This window comes from Lepisosteus platostomus, chromosome 4, assembly GCF_059453375.1.
Source record: "Lepisosteus platostomus isolate fLepPlt1 chromosome 4, fLepPlt1.hap1, whole genome shotgun sequence".
NCBI classification, from domain to species: domain Eukaryota; kingdom Metazoa; phylum Chordata; class Actinopteri; order Semionotiformes; family Lepisosteidae; genus Lepisosteus; species Lepisosteus platostomus.
In genome coordinates this window covers 23,246,608-23,269,991 of record NC_142614.1, presented here as the reverse complement: position 1 = coordinate 23,269,991, position 23,384 = coordinate 23,246,608, and the positions used below count along the sequence as shown (strand labels likewise).

Genomic DNA, 23,384 nt, shown 5'->3' with positions numbered 1-23,384 from the left:
CATAAAATACCTTAAAAGGGAATGTGAATACCTTTCTGTATATGAATAAGCATGCACAATGACTAGAAAACTACTGTTTTGATCATAACAATGGTTTTCATTACATTCCTGAGATTTCAACGTTAAATACATTAGTGGTAATAAAAGGATGGTTGTAATGACTCAAAAAAACTGGAGAACTGGAGGTAAAAGTAAAATTGAAAAAAAGAGTGAGTATGAGCATTATACTTAAAACATTAGTTTTTCTAGCATTAAAATTCATTTAATTCATTTAATTTTAGCCACACATTATATGAATATATGTCAACTTTTGTTGGTATTAGAACTCAGTCTCAAACAAGGTAATGTGAAATTGCACACAGAATTAGCTTTTGATAGCTAAATATGGTATTATAAGCTATTATATTATAAGGTATTATAAGATTCAACATCTCAAAACATAGCCAATATAATACCATAATTACTGTGAACAGATGAACTGCTGGTATTGCACAGATCTTATGAATTTGTAGCAAGCAAGGATGACAGGATAACTATTTAATGAGAGTAAAGGATGAAATGGCATTGTGCTTAATTTTTTAATAAATAAAAGCAAGTGATAAAGTAAAACATCAATATTTTAAATCCAGTATATGCTCTATACTGTATGTAGTTTGCCATCACTTTACTGCTAATTTTTATCTCTTTAAATCAAATGGTGATGCCCATTTTTGATTATTTTTACAAACTACATAGTGTTATAAACATTAAAAAGAAAAAAAAATATTACAAAGTACTACAAATTTCCTGATTAGCTCAAGTGGTTAGAAGTGGGTGCTAATAACACCCATTTAAAGTGTTTGATCGGTATGGACCTACAGTATATTTAATTTACTAAATGGGCTAAATAGCCTTATCTTATTTGTAACCATTCTCATATTACTATTATAAGTATCTAATGACACCTACTACTAATGCTATTATAAAGTCATGCACCAAATGCAATGATTACAGCCATGAACATTATTTATAGTTATTGGTGTTGAAGAATACATTGAAAGCAGAATTAGAAAATGCATCTGACATTCTAATATTGTGTGCTTTCTGAAGCAATATGTAATCTTCTTTAAGTCATAAAACAGCAGCTGTTCATTCCTTCTTCTTTATCACAGCAGGCTAATATTGCATGCCTTTTTAAAAATGTACAATGTACAGTATCTACTGATCCAGTGTGTTAGATATAACTGACATACAATTGATAACCTGACCTCTATTGTATAAAAGCTTCATATTTTGCTTGAAGACATTTTTGTTTTGTTGATTTCAAAAAGCAAGTATAATAATAATAATAATAATTGCTTACACTTATATAGCGCTTTTCTGGACACTCCACTCAAAGCGCTTTACAGGTAATGGGGACTCCCCTCCACCACCACCAATGTGCAACATCCACCTGGATGATGCGACGGCAGCCATAGTGCGCCAGAACGCTCACCACACATCAGCTATCAGTGGGGAGGAGAGCAGAGTAATGTAGCCAATTCATAGAGGGGGATTATTAGGAGGCCATGATTAGTAAGGGCCAATTGGAAATTTGGCCAGGACACCGGGGTTACACCCCTACTCTTTTCGAGAAGCGCCCTGGGATTTTTAATGACCACAGAGAGTCAGGACCTCGGTTTTACGTCTCATCCGAAGGACGGCGCCTATAAATGGTGATTGCTGTTTTTTCTGTTATGCTTCAGTGAGGAGATGTTTCCAATGGGTTAGTAAATGAATTAATAAGTAGAAAAAAATATTGATCCTTTGATTATTACCCATTGTGATATCTGTAAGTGGAATAAGCTTCAAACCTTCTAAAAAACACATCTGAAATCAAAATCACAAAGTAAGTTGTGCTGCATATTTGTTTAAAAATATCTAAAGAAATTAAATTAAGCTTCATAAGCCTCTCAGAGCACAGATTAATTTAAACATATATTAAAAAGTTGATTATTTTTTTGAACATCCTAATTTAAACATCAGACCATAAATTATAAATGTTTTTCTTTGCTTTAAGGGTTTTCAGTAAAATTAAGCAAGGAGATCTGGATAAGTTTAGTCCCATTGGAGTCCTTCAGTTTTCAACTTAAACTGCCTAAATGAATGACATAATTGCTATTACAGATTATAAATGGGATCTGAGTTGTGGTTGTAGAGTAGCTTGCAGCTAGTAAATAAAAAACGAAGCTGTCCTTAACTAAGCTCATATCTTATGATCTATATTTTTATCTGTACTAACAGTTTTTCAAAGCCAAATTCTTCAAGGTTAGATACTAACAAAATGATGGGTGTCTAAAACCTTAAGAAACATCATCACGGATAGTTTTTAAAGCTAGGCTGAAAGGAGTTTACTGAGCTAAGAACATTACCCCTTGCAGCCCTTTAATTCACTCTGAAAATGTCATGAACACTAAAAGAGCTGATCCTCTTTCTAATAAAATTTTCAACTACTCCCAGTGGGTGTATTTTTAATTAGAATACTTAAAAAAACACTCTCCCTTATTCTTGCTTATCCTTCATTTGATCTACAGTAGCTCTGTATGTTTCCTTGCACTGAGTCACTGAGTGAATTCCCATATTTTCCTTGTTTTGTACAAATATGAAGAAATGCTACAGCATAATCACTTGAATTTTGAAACTATGTGCTTCCTTTATATGAAAGGTGACTCCTACAACTGAAAAGAAATGTCAATATATTTTCGCCCATGGCCTTCGCCTGTTGGCAAACATTGTGCTGCTCTTCAAATCAGTGCAATAAAACCAATGCGCATGAAAATGAAAAGAAAATGGAAGTCAATGGGCAGAGGAGTTCACACTTGAGAACGCCTTGCTTCTAGAAGCTGTGCTGTGCAACTGTGAGGCAGGGAGAGGGTATGAAACAGCAGTGATGTGTGGATTTAGAGTGTGACATAGACAATATGCATTTGGGCATTTGATTGATGGGCGGAGTCTTGTTTCAGAAATACAGCCCTAGTCTCCAAGTAATAAACACATGCCATAAACTTTATTTACACTGTGCTTGGTTAATATGCATCATAAACTGCAAATCACATTCAACCTTGGTTTTATATCAGTGTTGTGAATACCTAAATAGATCACTTTAAGTGTGCTTCATTCTGAGGTGCTTAATGATGGATTACTCTCATGTTAAGTATAAAAGGAAGCCAAAGCAGAATTCTGCATGCAAGCTCTTAAAAATGCCTTATACACTGTTGATACTGCATGCACGCTGTATGGAACAACTTCACCCTATAACACTTCTTAAGAAGTAATGAATGGTAGAGAATCAATTTGTTTGGTACTGTAGGTAAGTAGCCTTCTGCAACATTTGCAGATCAGGCAACCATTTTATGAATTTTTCCTTCTATATAGATTAGAAACATGTTGCCATGTGACATACTGTACCATGAGTTTGCTACTGTAACTGCACGTGGTACTTTATAAGAATGTACGAAATTCTGTCATTACCAGGAAAATGACAACAATTTTCTAGTACAAGGTGAGCTGCCATTTCTTTGAATGGACATGATCTAGATTCATTTATTGTACTAGTTAGCATTTGTCATCACCATGGCTAATTAATAGAGGGGTCTACTGTAAAATATCCAGGTTAGAATTGTGTATTACCATAGTGTTCGAAGCAATGTACACAGATGCTGCACTGTCAGATTTTGTCTCATTCTTCTCTTAGAGTTTGGACATGTGCCTGTTCACGTTTCTCTGAAACCTAGATGCCAGAGGTCATCTCTAAATTGATCCCACAAATGTTCAGTGGGGCACAGGTCTGATACGTAGGGCATGCATGTCATAAATGTTGGTATGCTGTAACTATTATAGTAACCCAAAGATCTAATAAGTGTATTCTCATCTCTCTAGAAAATTGTTGTTATATGAGCAGTAAGAGGATTTGTATTGTGCTGCTGGAACTTGATCAATGCAATGCCTTGCAGCCAGGTTACTATCAGTCACTGCAAATGTAGCTACTAGACATTTCTTGGACACTCCATCGATTGGTTACAATATGATTAGCCGACGTATCTTTGTGCATGCCTGGGCCACACTTGCTTACTTAACTTGACCCTTCATACTGATGTTCTCTTGATAAATGGACATATTGGATATTGGTTCTTTATGTGCTTTTCTTTATTGAAAAATTATTTATTTATTTCTTTATTACACCAGGCTTGACATTCATCAGGTAAGAAGGTCATTTCCTGGGCTTAATCAACTGTCTCACTAATGAGGTGATTTAGTGCTTATGCACTAGTGCTTCATCAAAGTGACACCAAACCTTTTAATTGATATCCAAAATCCGAACATTTTATTTTTTCTAAAAACACGTATGCATACACTAAAAAGAGTGACGTGTTTCCATGTTGCCTTTTTCAATGTTTTGTTTTGCCTTTACAGAAGGCCATTTGTCATGTCTACAAGTGTTACTGGTGAGTAATTCTCATATTTGGAAAATGGCATTTGCAAGAAGAAGTAATATTCAGGTATGAGCAGTCAAAATGTGCTGCTGTCACACAGACTTCACCAGATGGCTTTTCATCTGATATAATGACATTGTGAATGATGTCACAATGAGATTTAGGGCATTTCCTGGCAGTGCAGATATTACTCCACTATCAAAAAAAACATTTGTTTTTCTGCAGCCAGTGCATGCTATGGTAAGATTTTCTTGCTAGGTTAAATTAAGCCTATATTTAATTTTCGGTACTGCCTTGAAATGTTACATGGACTATAGAAATGGCTTTAGGCTTCTCCATGTTAAATCTGTTATTTTAGTTGGTTTTTGTTAGAGATTTACATCTCTATGTTATCTAATAATTGCTATGTGCTTTTGTAGTGACAATGTTCTCCCTGTGACAGAATCCTTTGTTTTCTTTTGGCGATATGCTCCAATGATTGACTACTGGAAGACCAGCAACAATTTGTTTGACAAATCTGTCTTCAGTTTATATTGAGGGAGAATAGAGCTTGGGATATCTATTGGCTAAGACATTATTATGCTATTCAGCTGCCAAGTAGTAGATTACAAATCTTATCAGACGTACTTCTTTAGAATAAAATACCATGTATTACTTGACGAATATCTTAATATTTCACTACGTTACTGTGAAGATACTTTTTTGGTGGGAAAAGAGACAGTTACACAAACAGAACCAGGAACGTTACAAAACTACTGTACATCCCAACAATTTTATTTAATGGCGATATTGGTGATATATTGTACGTGTAGTGTATTTAAAGACTTAGATTTCTACATTGTATAATTTTTTTATTTTGAGCCATTACCCTTGAAACACTGCTTTTAATACTGTGTACTGTGACAGCTTTTAATACTGGGTGCTGGGAAGTGCTAAACATGAAACCATCATCATTCAGATTTTATGTTCAAAATAATATAACCTTGCCTATTGAGGCCACTGAGAATCTCACTTTCAAAGAGAAAGAAGACTTTGAGTGCTTTCACTGCATCATTTCACCTTTGCATCAGTGTTCCCAATGTTGAACTCATGTCATGTCATCACCTGTAACCATATGAGATCCACCTTTTGCTGGATCATTGTTGAGAAGCTTACTGGACTTCTTTTATACCAGTAATGTTACGAAGCATCTTTCAGGACCCTATGCAGACAGCACAATCCGGAAGGGAGTGAACAGACACGGGGAGGAGATGAGGAACTGGGCTGGTAGATGAACAGGGGGGCGTGACGAAGGTGCTCGTTGGGGCATGGTCCAGGCAAACAGTCCAAACGGAGTATGAAGGGAGATCCAGTACAGGCAAAAGTCCAGACCCGGGTGGTCCAATCCGAGACAAAGCTAAAAGCCGGAGCGGGATCCGGCGAAGGGTCGGGGAGAAAAAGGGGGAACGGGACCAGGCGCTCCAGGTCCCGGACTCGGCTGATTCGGGATGCCGATAGGAGGCCAATGCCCTTGAGCCGCGGACGTAGGACGACTCGGTGGTAGGCGGGCATCTGGGCGTCTGTGTTCCTAGCAGAGCCCGGAACATAGTGAGCTGGCTTTTGTAGGGAAGGGCAGGAACAGGGATCAGGTGCGCAAAATCAACTAAAAAGTGAAAGAGCCAGAGCGCCCTTAAGGGGGAGGGATTACAATTGTGACAAGTAAAGCATATTATTACACTTAGAATTAAGTCTTATTAAATATTTCTCATAATCTCTCTGTTGCCTTGCTGTTCTGTTGCTTTGTCTTCAGTGGAAAGTTCAAAACTCTTGAAACAGATCTTTGAGTATAAAACATTTGTAGTCACATTATAATTCCTGAGAATGAAACTGTTATTCCAAACACATTTGATAAAATGTAGTTCACAATAGTAAAATAATATTTACTTGTCTTTAAGAATACAAATGTTATTAACAATATGAGATTTATATAACCCTACAAGGTAGACAATTACAAATGTTATAGTTAAGATATTTTAACTCTGACATTATTCCTATCTTTCATTATTAATTCTTATTTTCTATATCGATTCACAAATATAACTTCTTACTACTGCAATAAACTATTTTTAATAATATATTGGTTTGCTACAGAAGTTTAGTTTGTACAGTATCAATACATCCTATATTGTATATTTAGAATCTGTGTGTGAGACTGGTTGTTGTAATGTGTGATACCTAAAAGCCTTCAAAGCACTTTCACAATTTATTGTTCCAATTTCAAATTGTTTCAGTAATTTAAAAAAAACTCACATCAATATGTTTTTGCTCCGACGATCTTGCAAGATGAGGTTATGAGTAATCTATACTCATAATGGTAGAAACATTTGAGATATAACTAATATAATGAGTTAATATATAATGGTTTCATTGGTTTTTTAGTAGAAATTCCAAAATCTTTTATTACTAATTCAGCAACTTCTTCTTCAGCAATCAGACATTGTCGTTATATTGCTGTACTTGGGTTGGGTCACATTTTAGAGTAGTCCAAAAAGTCTTCTTTGATGCTGTAGTAAAAATACTTCACATGTACTGTACTCCTACAGTACATTGGAATAATAGATGCAGCAGACATTTTCCAAAACCGAAAATAAGTGACCTTGCTTTGCTTTGCAGTGTTTGCCGCATGCCTTGTTAAAAAAATTAGATGCCTAGCCATTAAATGATGGACTTTTCTTTAAGAATTACTGTGATAATGACTGTGATAAGAAAAGAAGGTTGCTATTCTTCCACAGTTGATTATATAAACTTGATGTTATGTATTAATGCATATGAACTGTACAAATGTCACAATGTAAATATGAAAACTGAATAACTTTTCAAACACCTCTCTGGAATACTTCAAAGAAACATACTGTAAGATTGGATGTACTGTATTAGCTTCGCAAATAAAGTTTTCTTGTAATATCACTTATGAGTTTCACAGCATTACCAAGAATATGATGGCTAGTTTATTGATTTTTAAATGAGCTTGTTGTTCAATAAAAATGATCTACAAAATACATTTTCTCTGTGCTAGAATTAAAAGGTAAACTGAACTGAAAATCTTTAAAACTGAGCTAATCTGATTATAAATATGCAAAGACAGCAATTGCCATGAGAGTATCTTTTATGTGGGATAAATTATTGGGAAGGTTATTGAATATGCCAATAACTTTTATACAGTAGCTTCAGTTGTGAGTTTATAGTGCTGGTAGTGAGGGATTCTTCTTGCAACATTTGCATTTTGATTTTATTTGGGTTCTCCCTCTGGAATATTAACTGTGATGCTTATGTCAGTGCACCTTCACTCAAAACCTTAGTAACTTTTAATAATTGGAATAAAAGCCCCTGCAGCCAGGCATGTCTCTCAGGAGATACCTATTCAAACATTTAAAATGCAATTCAACTTCTGCATTTTCAGAGACATAAAACCATTGAGAACAGGTACCCTCCCCCGTAAAAAATGGCCATCCTGCTGACAAATGAACCTTTTCTGTGTCTGAAAGGCTTTACTGAGCTTTATTGTTAATATGACCTATGGTGCTTATTCAAGTGTAAAAATCTCCTCTCAGTGGTCCCTGTACTGACACCATTTTTTTCTTCTCAAAGCATTTGCCTTGTGCACCAGCCCATGGTTTTTCTTAATGGAGTTCTGCTGTCAGAGAAGTACGTTATTGTATGACAAAGAAAAGACACCCACCTGCTCTCGACAAAGTCAATTGCTTTGTCTACTTGGTCCTAAAAGGACACTTTCTTCTTTCTTCTTTAATCATGTGTTAAAGGATACAGTATTTTCAGGAGGATAAATCTGCAACATATCACAAGGATCCAGTTAATAAGAGGGACTTGATACACAACAACTTGGCTTCTTTACATTTTCTCTAAGAAAAAAAATCTGATGAGAAATTATTTTTAAGCCTTGAAAATAATCAATGACTTTCTGTAGATACTGTATAGTATATCAGTGTAGACCTATCTGTACAAAAATCAAGCAGTAAATAAAAGAGATGAATAGTTGTAATCAAAGGCTTTTTGAGTTATGCTTTTCTGTGTTATTTGTTCAATAAAACTGTTTAAGGATTTTCTTCACAGTTACTCAGCTGATACATTAGTCAGAATAAATCAGAATTTCCTTATATATTGTAATACCAATTTTTGCACAGTACCCTGAGATGTTTTCAGTAAAATATAATAAGGTAAATTGGGTAATGCAGAGTAATTTATGTTTTAGGAATGGAGAATTTATGTCCTCGAGTGTTCCTAAAATCTTGAGGAGCATAAATGCAATGGTGCAATCTGATTATAAAACTGCCACAATAAGCATGGTTACAAGCTAGAGAAAGATGATTACCTTCTTCAAGAAGAAATCCCTGCAAGGAATAAAGAGTCCATGTGGGCCTGAGAATGTGCTCTTGGTTCTGGATTGATTTATTGACCATGCATGAATGATTGACTTAATGAATGATAGAACAGATTAATGTATTAGCGGCAAAATAAAATATAGATGTACCATGAAATTGGGCTGGCTTAGTACAAAATGTGTCCTGTGTTCAATTTTTTTTTTAAATGAAGTAAAAAAAAAACGAAATAAAAAAGAACAAGAACATCCATCCATTTTCTAACTGCTTTATCCAATAGAGCTAAGGGGGAGCCAGAGCCTATCCCAGCATGCAATTGGTGCAAGGTAGGAAGTTACCAGTTAATCGCAGGGCACACACTCAAACCAATTTTCCAATCAATGTAGAGCCCAAGTAAAGTCAAGTAGCTACAGAAGTGCACTTGTAGTGACAGCAACCTGACTGCATGGTGGCTGCAGCTGCATTGTACGTACTGTAGGCTGGCCAGACATGAGGCAGACGCGGGCAGCTGTAGGGGTGTTGTACTGTACTTAGCCTGGCTGGGCATGAAAGAAAGTAATGGCAGCAAGGGGCATGGCGAAAACTCTTCTAGCAGAGGAGTCCATTTGCTTGCTGGTGCTGTGACTGAATGCAGCTGGAATGGAGTCCATGTCACACTCCTGGACTCTAAGGGAGAGCCCGGTGAAAAGCAGTAGAGGATGCCAGTTGCAATTGGCAGCAATATGGTGAGGATAGACAGTGAACTGTCTGAAGGCTGCAGAAGCCTGTGGGTGTTTGTTGAATGGGTTCTAGGAGACACTGGAGAGGACAGGATGGCCAAGGGTATTTGGTCGCGGATGCTCAAGTGGTATTGTTGGCATACTTGAGTGAGAGCATGAAAGGTGTGTGGAAAGACAGCAGATGAAGAAGACCCAGCAGTCTTCCCCTGGCAGGGGAAGAACATGTAAGATTTAGGAGCCCATAGGGCTTCCAATGGAAAAGGGCTTTGTGACTGCAGCTGGGCTTCTCTCCTGTCTTCTCGTGCCCAAGCAAATATCAAGTGTATGAGAAAATTATATGTGTGTGAATCACTTAACTTTGAATTGAAGCCTCTTTTGCCAAAAATCCTGACTGAGTTGTTTTGAGCACAGACAGCTTTCGAAAGCATTTGCTCTTTGTCTTTTTTATAGCTCCATGAACAAATGTATTCAGGAGAACCGAGACTGAGAAGTTGTCAATACAGTGTACAAAAATTCTGCTTTTTACTATTTTGACCTCTTTCATCATTAATTCCTCTGCAACGTTTCAGAAACCTTGACATTATTCAATAATGACTCAACAAAGATGCTATGTAACACTGGCTTTAATATTCCTACATTAAAATTTTCAATGCAAAGCAAAACTGAAAATATGACTTTTTCTCTCACTGTCATAAAGTACATAACCTTTACATATCTATAATGATAAAGAATGTTAAATCTAATTACTCCTAATATTCTTGCACAATTTTATATTGAATCTTTAGGTGTGCTGTTCCTTAAAGACACTGTACAATTTGCTGTGGTGATAATACATTTCAAATATACATGTTGAAGGTTGATGTTACTTAAAGCATAAGCCTAACTTCAGTAAATTCATATTGATACATGTTTATCTCCTTATGGTAACTCTAAGCAGCTCAGGACATCTCTCCAATTTCTGTCCCAAATAAAGAAAAAAGACATTTGACCTCTTTTGAGAAACAGTGTTAAAGTGTTAAACAGTATATTACTGTGCTGATTGTCTTTCAAGTTGTTCAGAAAATACTGTAGTTGATGCAAAACAGTGTGTCTGTTGTGGTAATGTATACAAATTAGTCTGTGTGGAATGTTACAAGTAATATTAAGTATAGTAATTGCTGACTTTTTTCATAACTGTCTAATTACAGTACATAGTTTTTTAATATTATATTAATGTTTTTGTCTGAATATGAAACCTATTTTTATATGAAAACTGTACTATTTGAAGTAAAATATGGTTGCAGTATGCTTTCAATGTGACAGTAACTATATGAGGTTTCATTATTTGGGAATTCCATTTTTTAAAAACTATAGGTTTCCATAAGAGCTCATTGTCTTCAATTATTATGCAAAATAAAATCTAGCATGAAAAGCTGAACCATTGATTTGGAGGCAGTCAGAATTTACTGCCTTTCAATGTTGTAATTAACTCAAAGAGATACTGTATAATCAATCTGAGTTTATCAATCTAAGACAACTTTTTGTCAGTTGTAGATTTAAACAACAAATACTACACTTCAGGAAAGTCCTTCTGATGCAAACTTTCACCTTAGCCTTCACTTCTAATTAAAACGATTGGTCTCATGGTTGAATTTCTTTCTGACGCAAATATTGATCGCCAGGATTTCTGACTGAAAATGATCATGGCGTACATGACAGAACTCAAGTGTGGTGCTCCCTAGTGACGTATTTTATTCCATGCATGTTGATTTTTTTTTTTGCTTTTGTGGATTATAAGAGTCTTTCCTTCGCAGACTATGTTCATTTCTAGCTAAGCTTAATGCAGCTGTTGCATTTATTTTTCTGTTAACATTTTATGTTATTAGTTTGCAGCAGTTATGTTATTACTGCAAAGTACATGGTATTTCTATTTTACTAGGGAAATAAAAGTACTCTTAGCATTGATTTGTTATAATTGCAACTGAATTGATGTAGCTCTGTAATTGCAGTACATGGTTGCAATAGTGCTTATAATTGTGGCAAACAATCACTTTTGTTTGGCAAATGCCAATACTTTTTGTATTGTTTCATTGTAATTAAACCTAGGAAAACATTACTTAGTTGGTTGTTGTTTACCTGTAAAATAAAGTGCTTTCCTGTTTTTGTAAGATCTCAAGGTTTTCAATGTATGTTTAATTTATTATGGAATGGTTTTCATAGTTATGGTGCAAAAAACATGTAATTCAATTTAAAATGTAGATTTTGTTATCTGTGAATATCAGAAATCAGGAAAGGATCATAGGAATAATCAGGACTCCGGATAATTCTTAAGACACAGAAAGTACTTTAAACTATGTATTCTCCTCTTACTTCATGATTACCTCCCCAAGTGAACAAAATGTTCCATTCCTGAACATGAAAGGTATCTAGTCAGAGAAGAGTCTGTGGTTGTCAGGAAGCGTTTTTCAGGACCCTATGTAGATGGCAGAATCTGGAAGGGAGTGAAACAAACATGCTGGAGAGAAGACTGGGAACGGGCCTGGTAGACGAACAGGGGGACGTGTCGACGGTGCACTGGTGTTCGGGGGGCTGTTGCCAAGGCAAACAAGTCCAAAGGAGTCCAAAGGGAAATCCAGGGTGAGCAAAATGTCCAGAGCCGGGTAATCCATCCATGACTGATGAGACAAAAGTTAAAAGCCGGAGCGGGATCCAGTGAAGGGTTGGGGAAATAAAAGGGGTAAGGGGGCCAGGCACTCCAAGCCCCGGACCCAGATGGTCAGGACGCCGTTGCGAAACCTATGCCATTGGGCCACTCCTGGACCCCCTGGTAGGTGGGCTTCAGGGTGTCCATCTTCCAAAGCTGAGCCCAGATTGGTAGGAGCGTCTGGCTTTTATAGGAAGGGGCTGGAACAGGAGGTAGGTGCAAGGAATGAACAGAAAGAAGAAAGGGCCGGAGTGCCCTTAAGAGGAGGGACTTACGATCGTGACAGTGGTGGTGGATGATGTTATACACATTTAGAGTGATGGTTTATACAATGTATCTCACCCAATAAGACCATGCAAGTACATCATTAATCAGTCAAATCAATCTTTTATCATGTCTGTGTCACAGAAGGTTGAGGATGACCACTTACAGTGCATTTAAAAAGTCAGGCACAGACATACAGTACAGTATTGGTTCTTCTAAATGCATTGTTTTTTCACATTGTCATCCATTGCTCTTCAAAACATATTGCAAAAGTTCACATTGTTAAAACAGAGGAAATCAACAAATGAAGTCCATCCCACTTACTGTATACTGTGGACTGGGGAGACCACTCAATTGTTGCAGGTTTGTTCAGAGAGCCCAACATGGAACATAAATAATGGAATTTACTAAGGCTAAAATGCCGAAAGAAAATTGCAGACCAGCTTGAACTGAGCACTGAGTGGTAATACTTGCAGGAACATGGTTTCTTTGTTCCCAACACAGTGAGGTAGTGGAGTAGTATACAAGACAATGAACTTAAAAGTTTAACATAATACATAAGTTTTGACAAATACAAAACTGTTACTACTTTTATTTGCAATAATTACAAACGACTGTGACTGCTTCAGCCCAGCCTTTTACAGAACCAGGAAACAAATCTGCAAATGAAGCACAAATACTTTATCAGAGAGTATTTAGGTAGAGAGATTAAGGCAGAACATGTTCATAAGATAAAACATCCTACATGGGATAAAATCACTTCCCAAAGGCAATTAAAATAAAAGAAAACTTTTCTCCCCATACCAAATCATACATCAAAATACAAGAGAAGTTTATTTTGCTAGATAGATTAGTCTTTTCAGTATTCAAATTACCTGGAAGATTTCTATATTCTGTCATACACTGTGTAACCTATTTAAGGTGCATTTTTTTCTCTTTCTCACCAACACTGTATATTGATTATTCTCAGCTGTCTCTTGTCCCTCCTACTTATGTCTTGTACCATCCTCAAAAAGGTTTGTTCTAGTGACCTCCCAAGAATGGTCTTTCCATTCATTCATTTTCTAACCTATTCAATACAAGGTCATGGGGGACCCGGAGCCTGTCCCAGCAAGCAATGGGCACGAGGCAGTATACACCATAGATGGGGAACCAGTTCATTGCAGGGCAGACACAAATACAAACACGCACACCAGGGTCAAATTTCCCAGAAGCCAATTATCCTTATTAAATATGAATACATTTTTAATAATGGCCACCGTTGTGACGACTCAATTAGCAACAGTGTAGATCCAAACATTTCTAAGAATTCCCATTGTATGACTTTAAATTTAATAAGAACTGATAAGTGTAGTTGATTTTTTTCCCTCTTGAACACAATAATATTGTTTCTCTTACAGTAAAGCATCTCAGTGCTCATTAAAGACTTAGACCCTAGTGGTTTGGTGTTGCGCTGTTCTTGTTCAGAGTCCGTAAGCAACAGGGAATTAATCTTGACAAGGGTAAGGAGAGCTGCACGAGACACACTAGTGCCATGACCCGGATTTCTCAGGCTGATGCCTCTGATTTGCTGAGGTTGCTGTGAAGGAGAAGGAGGAATTCAGAGAGGGAGAAACAGAGATCAGTGCAGTGAGGCAGGGAGAGCTGCATTCGTCACACTAATAGCACAGACGACTCCTTGTAATTTAGTACCTCAATATTTTCACTAAAAACTATCACTAGAGGTTACACAAAAGTCAAAAGAATTCCTTATATAGTAATCATCTTTGACATGATTAATGCAAAAAGAATAAGTACACATTTGTGCATGTTTTCTTGGTTCTCATCAGTATTCTTGCAGTAGCTCCTGTGGTCCTTACCTCCTTTCTTTTTCTCATAAAAGGCATTAACAAAGTACCATTATATCTTATTCCAGAAAGCCAAGGTGCATTCAAGAGCTCTCTCTAACAACAGACAGCACACTTATCTGTGCTTCACGATATTCCCCACAATAGTATTTCAAAATGGCATGTACAGTATTCACATTCTTTTGACTTTTCTTTTGAAATGGTTGTAAATGTAAAAAATCCAGCCCTCTAATTATTAACTATGCATTGGAAGGCTTGAAAATTGTTTTATTCTATGGCAATATACTGCATCAGTATCTGAACATTCAGAATTGGTACAAACCTCGAGGACTAAAATGAAAATAAAACAAGTGTGGTACTTTTTTGAAGATTATGTATAGCTGTGGATTGAAATTAATAACAACTGCAACAAACTTTGTTGGAGATCAGGTTATTTTGGGGAGTTTACTATACTGGTAAGTTCACCGCCCGATTTACCTCAGCAGAGAAGTCATTCAAAACCCCAATTGTGACTTTTCTAAAAGTGACGATGCATATGCTCCCAGTTATTAATGAAGGGATAAACAGAAATGAATTCAAATCAATATGTGAGGTACTGTAAAAGAAAATATTAGGAAAGTGTTGGTAAAGGAAAATGTTTTTTTTTATTAAAAAACATCAATCACTTCAGTTAATTTGAAATACATAATATACTGTACAAATGCCGCCCTGCAATGGACTGGTATTCCATCCAGAGTGTAGCCAGCCTTGGGGATTTTGTTTGCCAGCAAAGGCTCCTGCTCTCCTGCAACCCTGAAATGGGATAAGAGGTTAGAAAATAAATGGATACTATACCAATGTAAACTATTCCCAGTAATTGTATTAAACTATGCCATTCATTTATAACTACACATATGCAAATACAATGACAAATGTAAAATGTCTGTTTTATGAAAACAAATGTGTAATAAACCACAAGATCCAACCAGGAAGCATTATACAAAATTATGCAATTGAATTTAATTTCCACAAAAATATATTACATTCAATAATTTCACTTACAAATCTGACGTTTTTCAACATTCAGATGTTTGAGATTAAATTACTACATATTGTGGAGACAACTATAACGACTATAATATTTTTATGGAAAAAAACTCAAAGAGGAGATTAGAAATGATATTGTTACACATACTGTATGCAGCAACTGAGTAGATCCTTTGCTCCCACTTTTAAGCAAAATAAAATCAGAACATTCAGATTTGCTGTTATCAGAACATTGCTTACTCCTAGTAAGGGCTGTAACAACCAGAATTGCATCTCTTAAGCACACAGAGTACTACTCCCCTGCAAGTCTTTAAAAAGGAGGGGGCTTCAGACAAAACTCCTTAGTCTTTTAAGCCCCCAAAAGGTGCTCCAATGCAGAACTGAACCCAGGAACAAAGAGCTGAAAATGTGCATTGCTAATCTCATACATACTTTCCTCTTTGGAAAAATTCATTGACACGAACACCATTGGGTGGATGTGCAGCCTATCCCTGAAATGTCAGGATCTAGAATATCCTGTATGCTATGATTGATGGTGTTATTGAGACACAAAGTTATTATCAGGAAAATGACAAAACTCTTTTTTTTACCAGATAATACTGGCATTTTATTGAACAGAGATGACATACTGTAGGTACATTAATTACACAGTTTAACATTTGTCTTCAAGGGAGTTGATCAACAAGCTTTCTGCCCTGAAAGCCGTAGGCCAGCATCGTGTGTGGCTACCACTGGGAACTCTAGTGGTAGAGTACTCTACCATATACTCTAGTGGTAATTAATTATTATTATTACAAGCTCTACATCTGACGTGTGTATGGCTTATTACTTATGGAATGTTATGGGCTATAACATTTTTCCAGGTAGGAATTGATGGCTGTGAACATTCCAGACAATGAGCAAGTGTGCACTGAATTAGGTAATCCAGAAACATACAGTACTTTTGGCTTTCAGGTGTTGCCCCCTTGATATACAAGGTATATTGGCTCATTTTTGTGCATTTCTTTCTTGAATTTCACCAGCCTTGACACTTGACAGGTTAAATTACCATATCACCTGTGCCCAGTCAACTCTTTCACTAATAATGGAATGTAACAGTCCAAGTCACTTGAGTGTATCACAGATTTAATTAATCAAAATGACACCAAAAACATTCAATCAATATTGAAAACACATATACTTTATTGTTCTAAAGGTATACCTGCATAAATTATGTATCTTTTAATGGTGAATATGCTTCTGTAAAAACTAATTTAAGAGAAAAGGAAATTCTATGTAGAATTACAGTACAATGTAAGCATTCAATTTTTTAGAAATAAATATTTGAAATTAAAAATAAGTATGGAGATTTAAAATTACATGCAATATATTACAACCCTGATGTGTCAAACTCAACAGTTAACAAAACACTTTCACACACAAAACTTTTGTATGTTGGTAGCAATGGTCCTAAGTTATTCCATTCTTTGCTGATTGCAGTTCAGAAATCATGAGGAGGCTCAGAGCTACAGTATTCTGTTGGGTCTCAGGGAAACTTTCCACCCCTCTGCTGTTCATTAATCAGCACAGCATTATCAGATTCACAAGAGAGTTAGACTCAACCTTCAGAATACAAAAAAATGGATTTCCTAGGAAGACATTTTGCAGATCTTAAGATATGAATATTACTGAATTGCCCTTGCACGATTGTGATGTACAGTACAAAAGAATGCAGTATTGATACAATCAACTGCTTAACATATTATAATCCCAGTTATTCTTATTCTTAAGAATTTTTTTGAAAGACAAAACTTATTCTAATTTCTCATTCTTATTTTTGACTCTTTAGACTTTAGATGCAGAAGGATAGTTAGTCTGTACTCAGTTTAATATTATTTAACCAGTTCGCAGTGAAAGTACACTTATTACCTTGAAAGCCTACCACTTGCAGTTTGAGACTTAATCATTTCAGAGAAAAAATTTAAAGAGCAACTTTATCAAAAGTTTTCTGAAATCCTAAATAAACAGTAGTATTTCATATGCTGTTTGTATGCTGTTCTGCTTCCACTGCTTAATTTAATATCCATTTCATCTTCATCAGTTAAAGGTTTCTCATTCTGATTTATGAATAAGCTACTGTACTAACTTCATATGATTGTTTAACAGTGTAGTATTGATTACACATAGTACATTACGTAACTGGATTAGGATGACAACTCTGTTACTTTGTAGAAATTCACTGTATCAGCAACATTATGGAGGCTGTGGTCTTGTGGAGTTCATTGCAATTAAAATGTAGTTATTTTGTTTACAACTTTTGTACAGTTTTTTTACTCCATCTTGAAAGACAAGGTTTGCTGCATTTGGGACTAACAAGCATAGTAATTTAGTGCAGTGCTAATTATGCTAATTGTAGTTTTCATGCAGGATGTGATAGGGACATTTTCAGTTCAATTTATAACAAAATGGGGTGGTAAGAATTAATTATCAAAATCAGTTTTTTTTTCTTAATATATCCTCTTTTTTGGTGTCTTGTATAACTACCAAGGAAAGTCAAACATTTACATGTATTCTTTCTAACATGCTGAGGATGCAAATTAAAACTAGAACACATCATTGCATCTGTGTTGTCTGATTTGTTTATTCAAGTGTTTGCCATGCAGTGTTTGAAATTTAGCATCAGGTAATTTAAGAGAGATTACGCTTTTTCCATTACATACTGTATTTGGGCTTGGAATGTCATTTTCCAAGAGTATTAAACACAACAAAAAAGAGTTTACTTTTTTAAAGCAATCATTTCGCTGCTGTTAAATAAGAACTGAACATTCCAGATGCCTGAGGTGGAATCCATTTTAGAGTGCTTTTGTCTTGTACACAGATCAATGGATATTCCCTAAATATATACTATAACTCAGTAGAGATAAAAGAAAATGAAAAGGGGCAACACAAATGCAATCAATGAGTGATTCAGGGTCCTCATTTAATAGAATATTCTGGTATTTTGTAAAGTAGCCACTTGTAAGTGACTTAACTTACTTTGGGGGGTAGTAAGGACATAGTGTAAGTACTGTAAAACAGGATATGTTCTCTAAAGTCAAAAGCGATGTGGGCAAGTCCTCTTCTAATAAATGTGGCTGAATAGCAACAAGAAGGAGACATCATCTGCATGAGCAAAATCAATCTAGAATAATAAAGAAAATGCCCGTTCAAATTGGAATTTCTCTCTTCTGATTACAAGAAGACCAAATCACGAAGCTACAGACTCCAAAGCCACAAAATAATCACAGCTCTCAATGAAATTATGGGAATCTTTTTTTTTTGCTGCCAGTTGTGAATTTGCTCTGCACTATACATTTCCTTGGGATGAGTTCTTTTCAGGGAATAGCAGGTTCAGTGGCTGACATTTCTCAGCCCTCATTTCCAAGAGTTCTTACTGTTTAGGTGGCACCTCTTGCTGCAATGTCAGTATGCACAGAGCCTCCTTGGGCCCATGATAATTTTGGAAAATTTCTGATGGCCATACATCTTACAAGTGAAAAGAAGCTTGTTTTCAGACCAGCCCAAAGCATGTCTGTGTCAATATATAGATTCAATATAGTTTCAATTTAATTACATAGGCCTTGACATTTAATTTACTTAGGTGTTTAAATTTAAATTTAATTATTAAAATAATTACATCTAAATTTAGCAGATAATATTCACACTAATTCAACAGATGGCTACTCAAAAGTATGTTTACTCAAGTTAACAGGAAACAGTGAGAAACCAAGATGAGGCAAGTTGGTCTTTATCAGAACATCAATACATAAAAACTTAAATTTGGACTCTTCATTTTTTGTTTATTTCTTTGTTAATATTATCTCAATGTATCAAAAACTAGCATCATATTTAATGTAAAAACCTAATTGATTCACATTATAGTGAAAAATAAAATGTTGCCTTCAGTGGGCAGCTGGGGTCTCACCTCTCTCCCTTCATAGTGCCAGCTCCTTTGATGAGGATTTTTTTAGGGTGCCTCCAAATATTGTGTCATTTCTTTAATCTCCTCCACTTTGAGCAGTGTCAACTGAATTTGTTATTTGCAATAAAGCATTATATATTTTATTTCTTTGTCCCAGAGAAGAATTATGAACGTGTAGCATATCTTTGTTTGCAAGCATTTCTTGTACCAAACTCTCCAGTTCTGTGTCAGGAAATTTCATTTGTGCAAGGCATGCACTTCCCCACTGCTAGTTGCAGTGAAGGGTATTTATAATTCATACATTGGTGAGACTACCTGCTTCACTCAATATGTCTATGAAAATGGATCTTTATTTTAATGCTGACTATAGCCACAAAGAACATGTAAATTGCATGACTTTTTGTCAATTTTTTTTCCCTTTATAAATCTGGGTTAAACCTGACAAGCCTTCTCCGGCCTGAGTATAACTTGTAAATGTTTTTATTCATTTCAGAGCTAAAAAAAAATCTTTCAACTATAGCCAGAGAGTAGGGGTGATCATTAATGCTATCAGTTTTTTAACGTCAGAGAAGCAACTTTGTACATCCAGCATAATGTATGCTTTGTTTTGTTGAAGTAGAATGCAGTCTTCTCTTGCTGTTGATCTAAGTTGTACACAGAATGCAGTTCTGCACAGAGCCTGCTAGTATCAGAAATATTGATAAGACGTTTGCAGAGCTTTTGTAACATCAGTAGGGAATTGTTTCTGGCATTCTGTAAATATGCAATTCTGGATTCAGTAATTGGTGGAATTTTAATATTTCAACACTTTCTAACCTAACAGTGGGCTGTTTAGTGATGTTATCAATAACCTTAAAAAAGGCCCTTTCACATTTGGCCATCTGAACTTTTACTCTTTTTTCACAGATTCATCCACAGAGAGCTCTGGTACCTCTTTCCAAATTAATAACATTTTTTATGTTTGTGGAATGTATGTATACTCAAATCTGCTGAATGCTAAACCTCATATTATTCAACTTGGTTTGAAGCACAGTGACTATCAGTTTTGTCTTTACAAAAAATATCTCTCAGGAGAAGCACAAGCTTAATATCACCAAGCACAATTAGAAACCTGTGGCTGAGGTACACTATAGGATGTACTAGATTACTGAAAAAAAAGTTATTTTCATCACTGCTCAGTATGTTGTTTAAAATATTTTGTGTACATAGTATTGAACCACAAAATGGACAAAAGAAATGTCCAAGTGCATGATGTCTCTAGAGGCTACTTATTTCTCTTGCTGTTACTGCTGCATCATTACATATCTGAGCAATCAGCTTGTTACTACATAACTTGAACACACCTCATCAACATGCTGGCAAAGGGCAGCTGCACTCTGTCTGCCAACAAAACCAACAAAACAGTTGAGGCTTACAATGCTGTGATTTTCTCCTTTTAGGGGCATGGAACTCTAAAAATGCACTGCATTAGATAGTGAGATCACCACTTATATTATTATAATAAAATGTTATTTTTGGAGGGAGGTAATATTTTTTCTATTGCTAATAAATCTGACTGATCCTTAGCAGTGGTGATAAGAAGCATCCTTTTTAATAGCGATTATTATCTTTATGCTATTTTAACACAGTTTCTGAGTTACATAGTACACAGTATATGGAATTCCAAAGTCCCTCATTTGTATTTCAGTTGCAAAGCTTCAAAACCCTTTGGTCTTTGGTCTTCCAAGTGGAGCTGGAAGCAGAGTAACACCTCACAGAGAGCTGACACCTATTTTTTAATCCATCAAGGTGGAAATAGCCTCCATCAGCTGATAGTGCTGTGCTTATTATGAAGAGCATTATTACAAAACACATTCTTACAGTAACTGTATTTTACATTGGCAAAGGTGGGAAGAAGCAGGCAAGCTAGTGACTCCTTGATCATTTGCATTGCTGTCTAAACAGCTGGTATAAATGTTGCTCTAGACAAATGTGTTGAGAAGGAGTTATACAAAGTAAATGAAGCTTGTTAGCTTATTTCCTGTCCAATTGTGAGAACTGGACACCTGGAACAGAATAATAATAATAAGTCATAATTGCTTACACTTATATAGCACTTTTCTGGACACTACACTCAAAACGCTTTACAGATAATGGGGACTCCCCTCAACCGTCACCAATGTGCAGCATCCACCTGTATGATGCGACAGCAGCCATAGTGCACCAGAACGCTCACCACATATTAGCTATCAGTGGGGAGGAGAGCAGAGTAATGAAGCCAATTCATAGATGGGGATTATTAGGAGGCCATGATTGGAAAGGGCCAATTGGAAATTTGGCCAGGACACCAGGGTTACACCACTACTCTTTTCGAGAAGCACCCTGGGATTTTTAATGACCACAGAGAGTCAGGACCTCAGTTTTACTACTCATCCGAAGGACGGCGCCTGTTTACAGTATAGTGTCCCCGTCACTATACTGGGGCATTAGGACCCACGTGAACCACAGGGTGAGCACCCCCTGCTTAGCCCCACTAACACCTCTTCAAGCAGCAACATTAGTTTTTTTCCAGGAGGTCTCCCATCCAGTTATTGACCATGATCACAACTGCTTAGCTTCGGGGTTGCCAGTTGTGAGTTGCAGAGTGATATGCCTGCTGGCCGGAATCTGATGAAGGAGAAAGATTGATAACTGATTGGAGAAGTGCACCATATTTGTGCGTTGGTTCAGACAGTAAGGGTGCTTTAGTTCCTTTTTAGACTTAAAAATAATTCCTGCTGTTGTGTTAAAAGAAATACTTCTGGGGTATTTTAGAATGGTAATTAGAGTGCAGTCTCTTATTGCCTGTACTTAACTAGTCAGTGTGAATGAAACAGCTTCAAGCAAAACTGAATGACAAAACTTTCTGAAAGACACTCTGGAGACAGATCTGCTATGGGGACAGATTTATATTGCTACTATGAGACAAAAGCTACAGAGTAGTGAAATAAACCTACTGTAGCTAATATTGCAGTTCTGGACTTCATTTTTAAGATGTGATATGATTATGGTACCTAACAAATGTCACATGACAGCCCAACTAAACTGGACAAGTTGAGATACAGTATCCCTAGCTCAAAGGAATACAATAGGTGTTTGCAACATTACAGTGGCAAAGTTATTCATATTCATAGCCTTATAAAGTCAACTTGTGGGTCTTCTATATCATTCTTCATTGCGCTTGGAGCTGATCTCATTATTTCTGGGCATTTTATGAGAACCCCCTAGTGCAATGTATTGTCATTTGTAACAGGAGATATTGCTGTGTTAACAGAAACAAATGACATTGACAGCCCAATGTGTGCTTTTATGTGACGCAAGTAAATGTTAGTTTATTGATTGATAAATCATTTGGTTGATTGATAATAAAGCAACATTTGCTGTTACTATCTGCACTGCAAGTCCCATTGGGTTTTCTGCAGAAGAGAATATTTCCGCATTGCACTGGGAGTTCCAATAAGGCAAAAAAGGATGAGCTCAGCACCAACTAAATATGATGATGAATGTGACAAAGGACACACTGTGGGGTATCATACAACTGGAGGCATAAAGTCTTGAATATGTATAACCTTAATAGCATTCCTTTAATGTACAGTATGTGCAGTGAAGGAAGGAATATTGCACCCAGTGTTACAGAACCAATAGACCTCTGCTCAACATTTAAAATAAAAATTCCTAAAGGTATTCAAACTTTACCGGTAGGTGTTGTGGATATTTCTAAAATGCGACTTTTAAAAAAAAAATCCTTAAATTTTAAAGGGATTTAAGAAACATCGGTTTTAACTATATTCCATCCGCATGTATGAACAATAATGTCCATAAATTAGATTGATACCGTATAGATGTTTCAGGCTTATGATTTATTTTGGCCAGCTTGCTCTGCATAATAAGTTATAGTCAGCAATTATTAATTCAATTGAATTATCAATACAACAGCTTTCACACACACAGTAAAGATTAGTTTATGCACTTCTCTGACATACCCATGTGTCAGAGCCATTTGTCATTTGACACAGTGGGAACTTATGGAAGTATTAGCTCCAAGTGTAGCAAAGGGGTG

At 36.1% G+C, this 23,384-nt stretch overlaps 1 protein-coding gene across 1 annotated transcript in view; it reads left to right on the top strand.

Annotated features, from left to right (window-relative positions):
- tmem8b (transmembrane protein 8B) overlaps positions 1-23,384 on the top strand; it is a 148,559-nt gene that overhangs the window by 20,466 nt on the left and 104,709 nt on the right. The window lies entirely within an intron of this gene.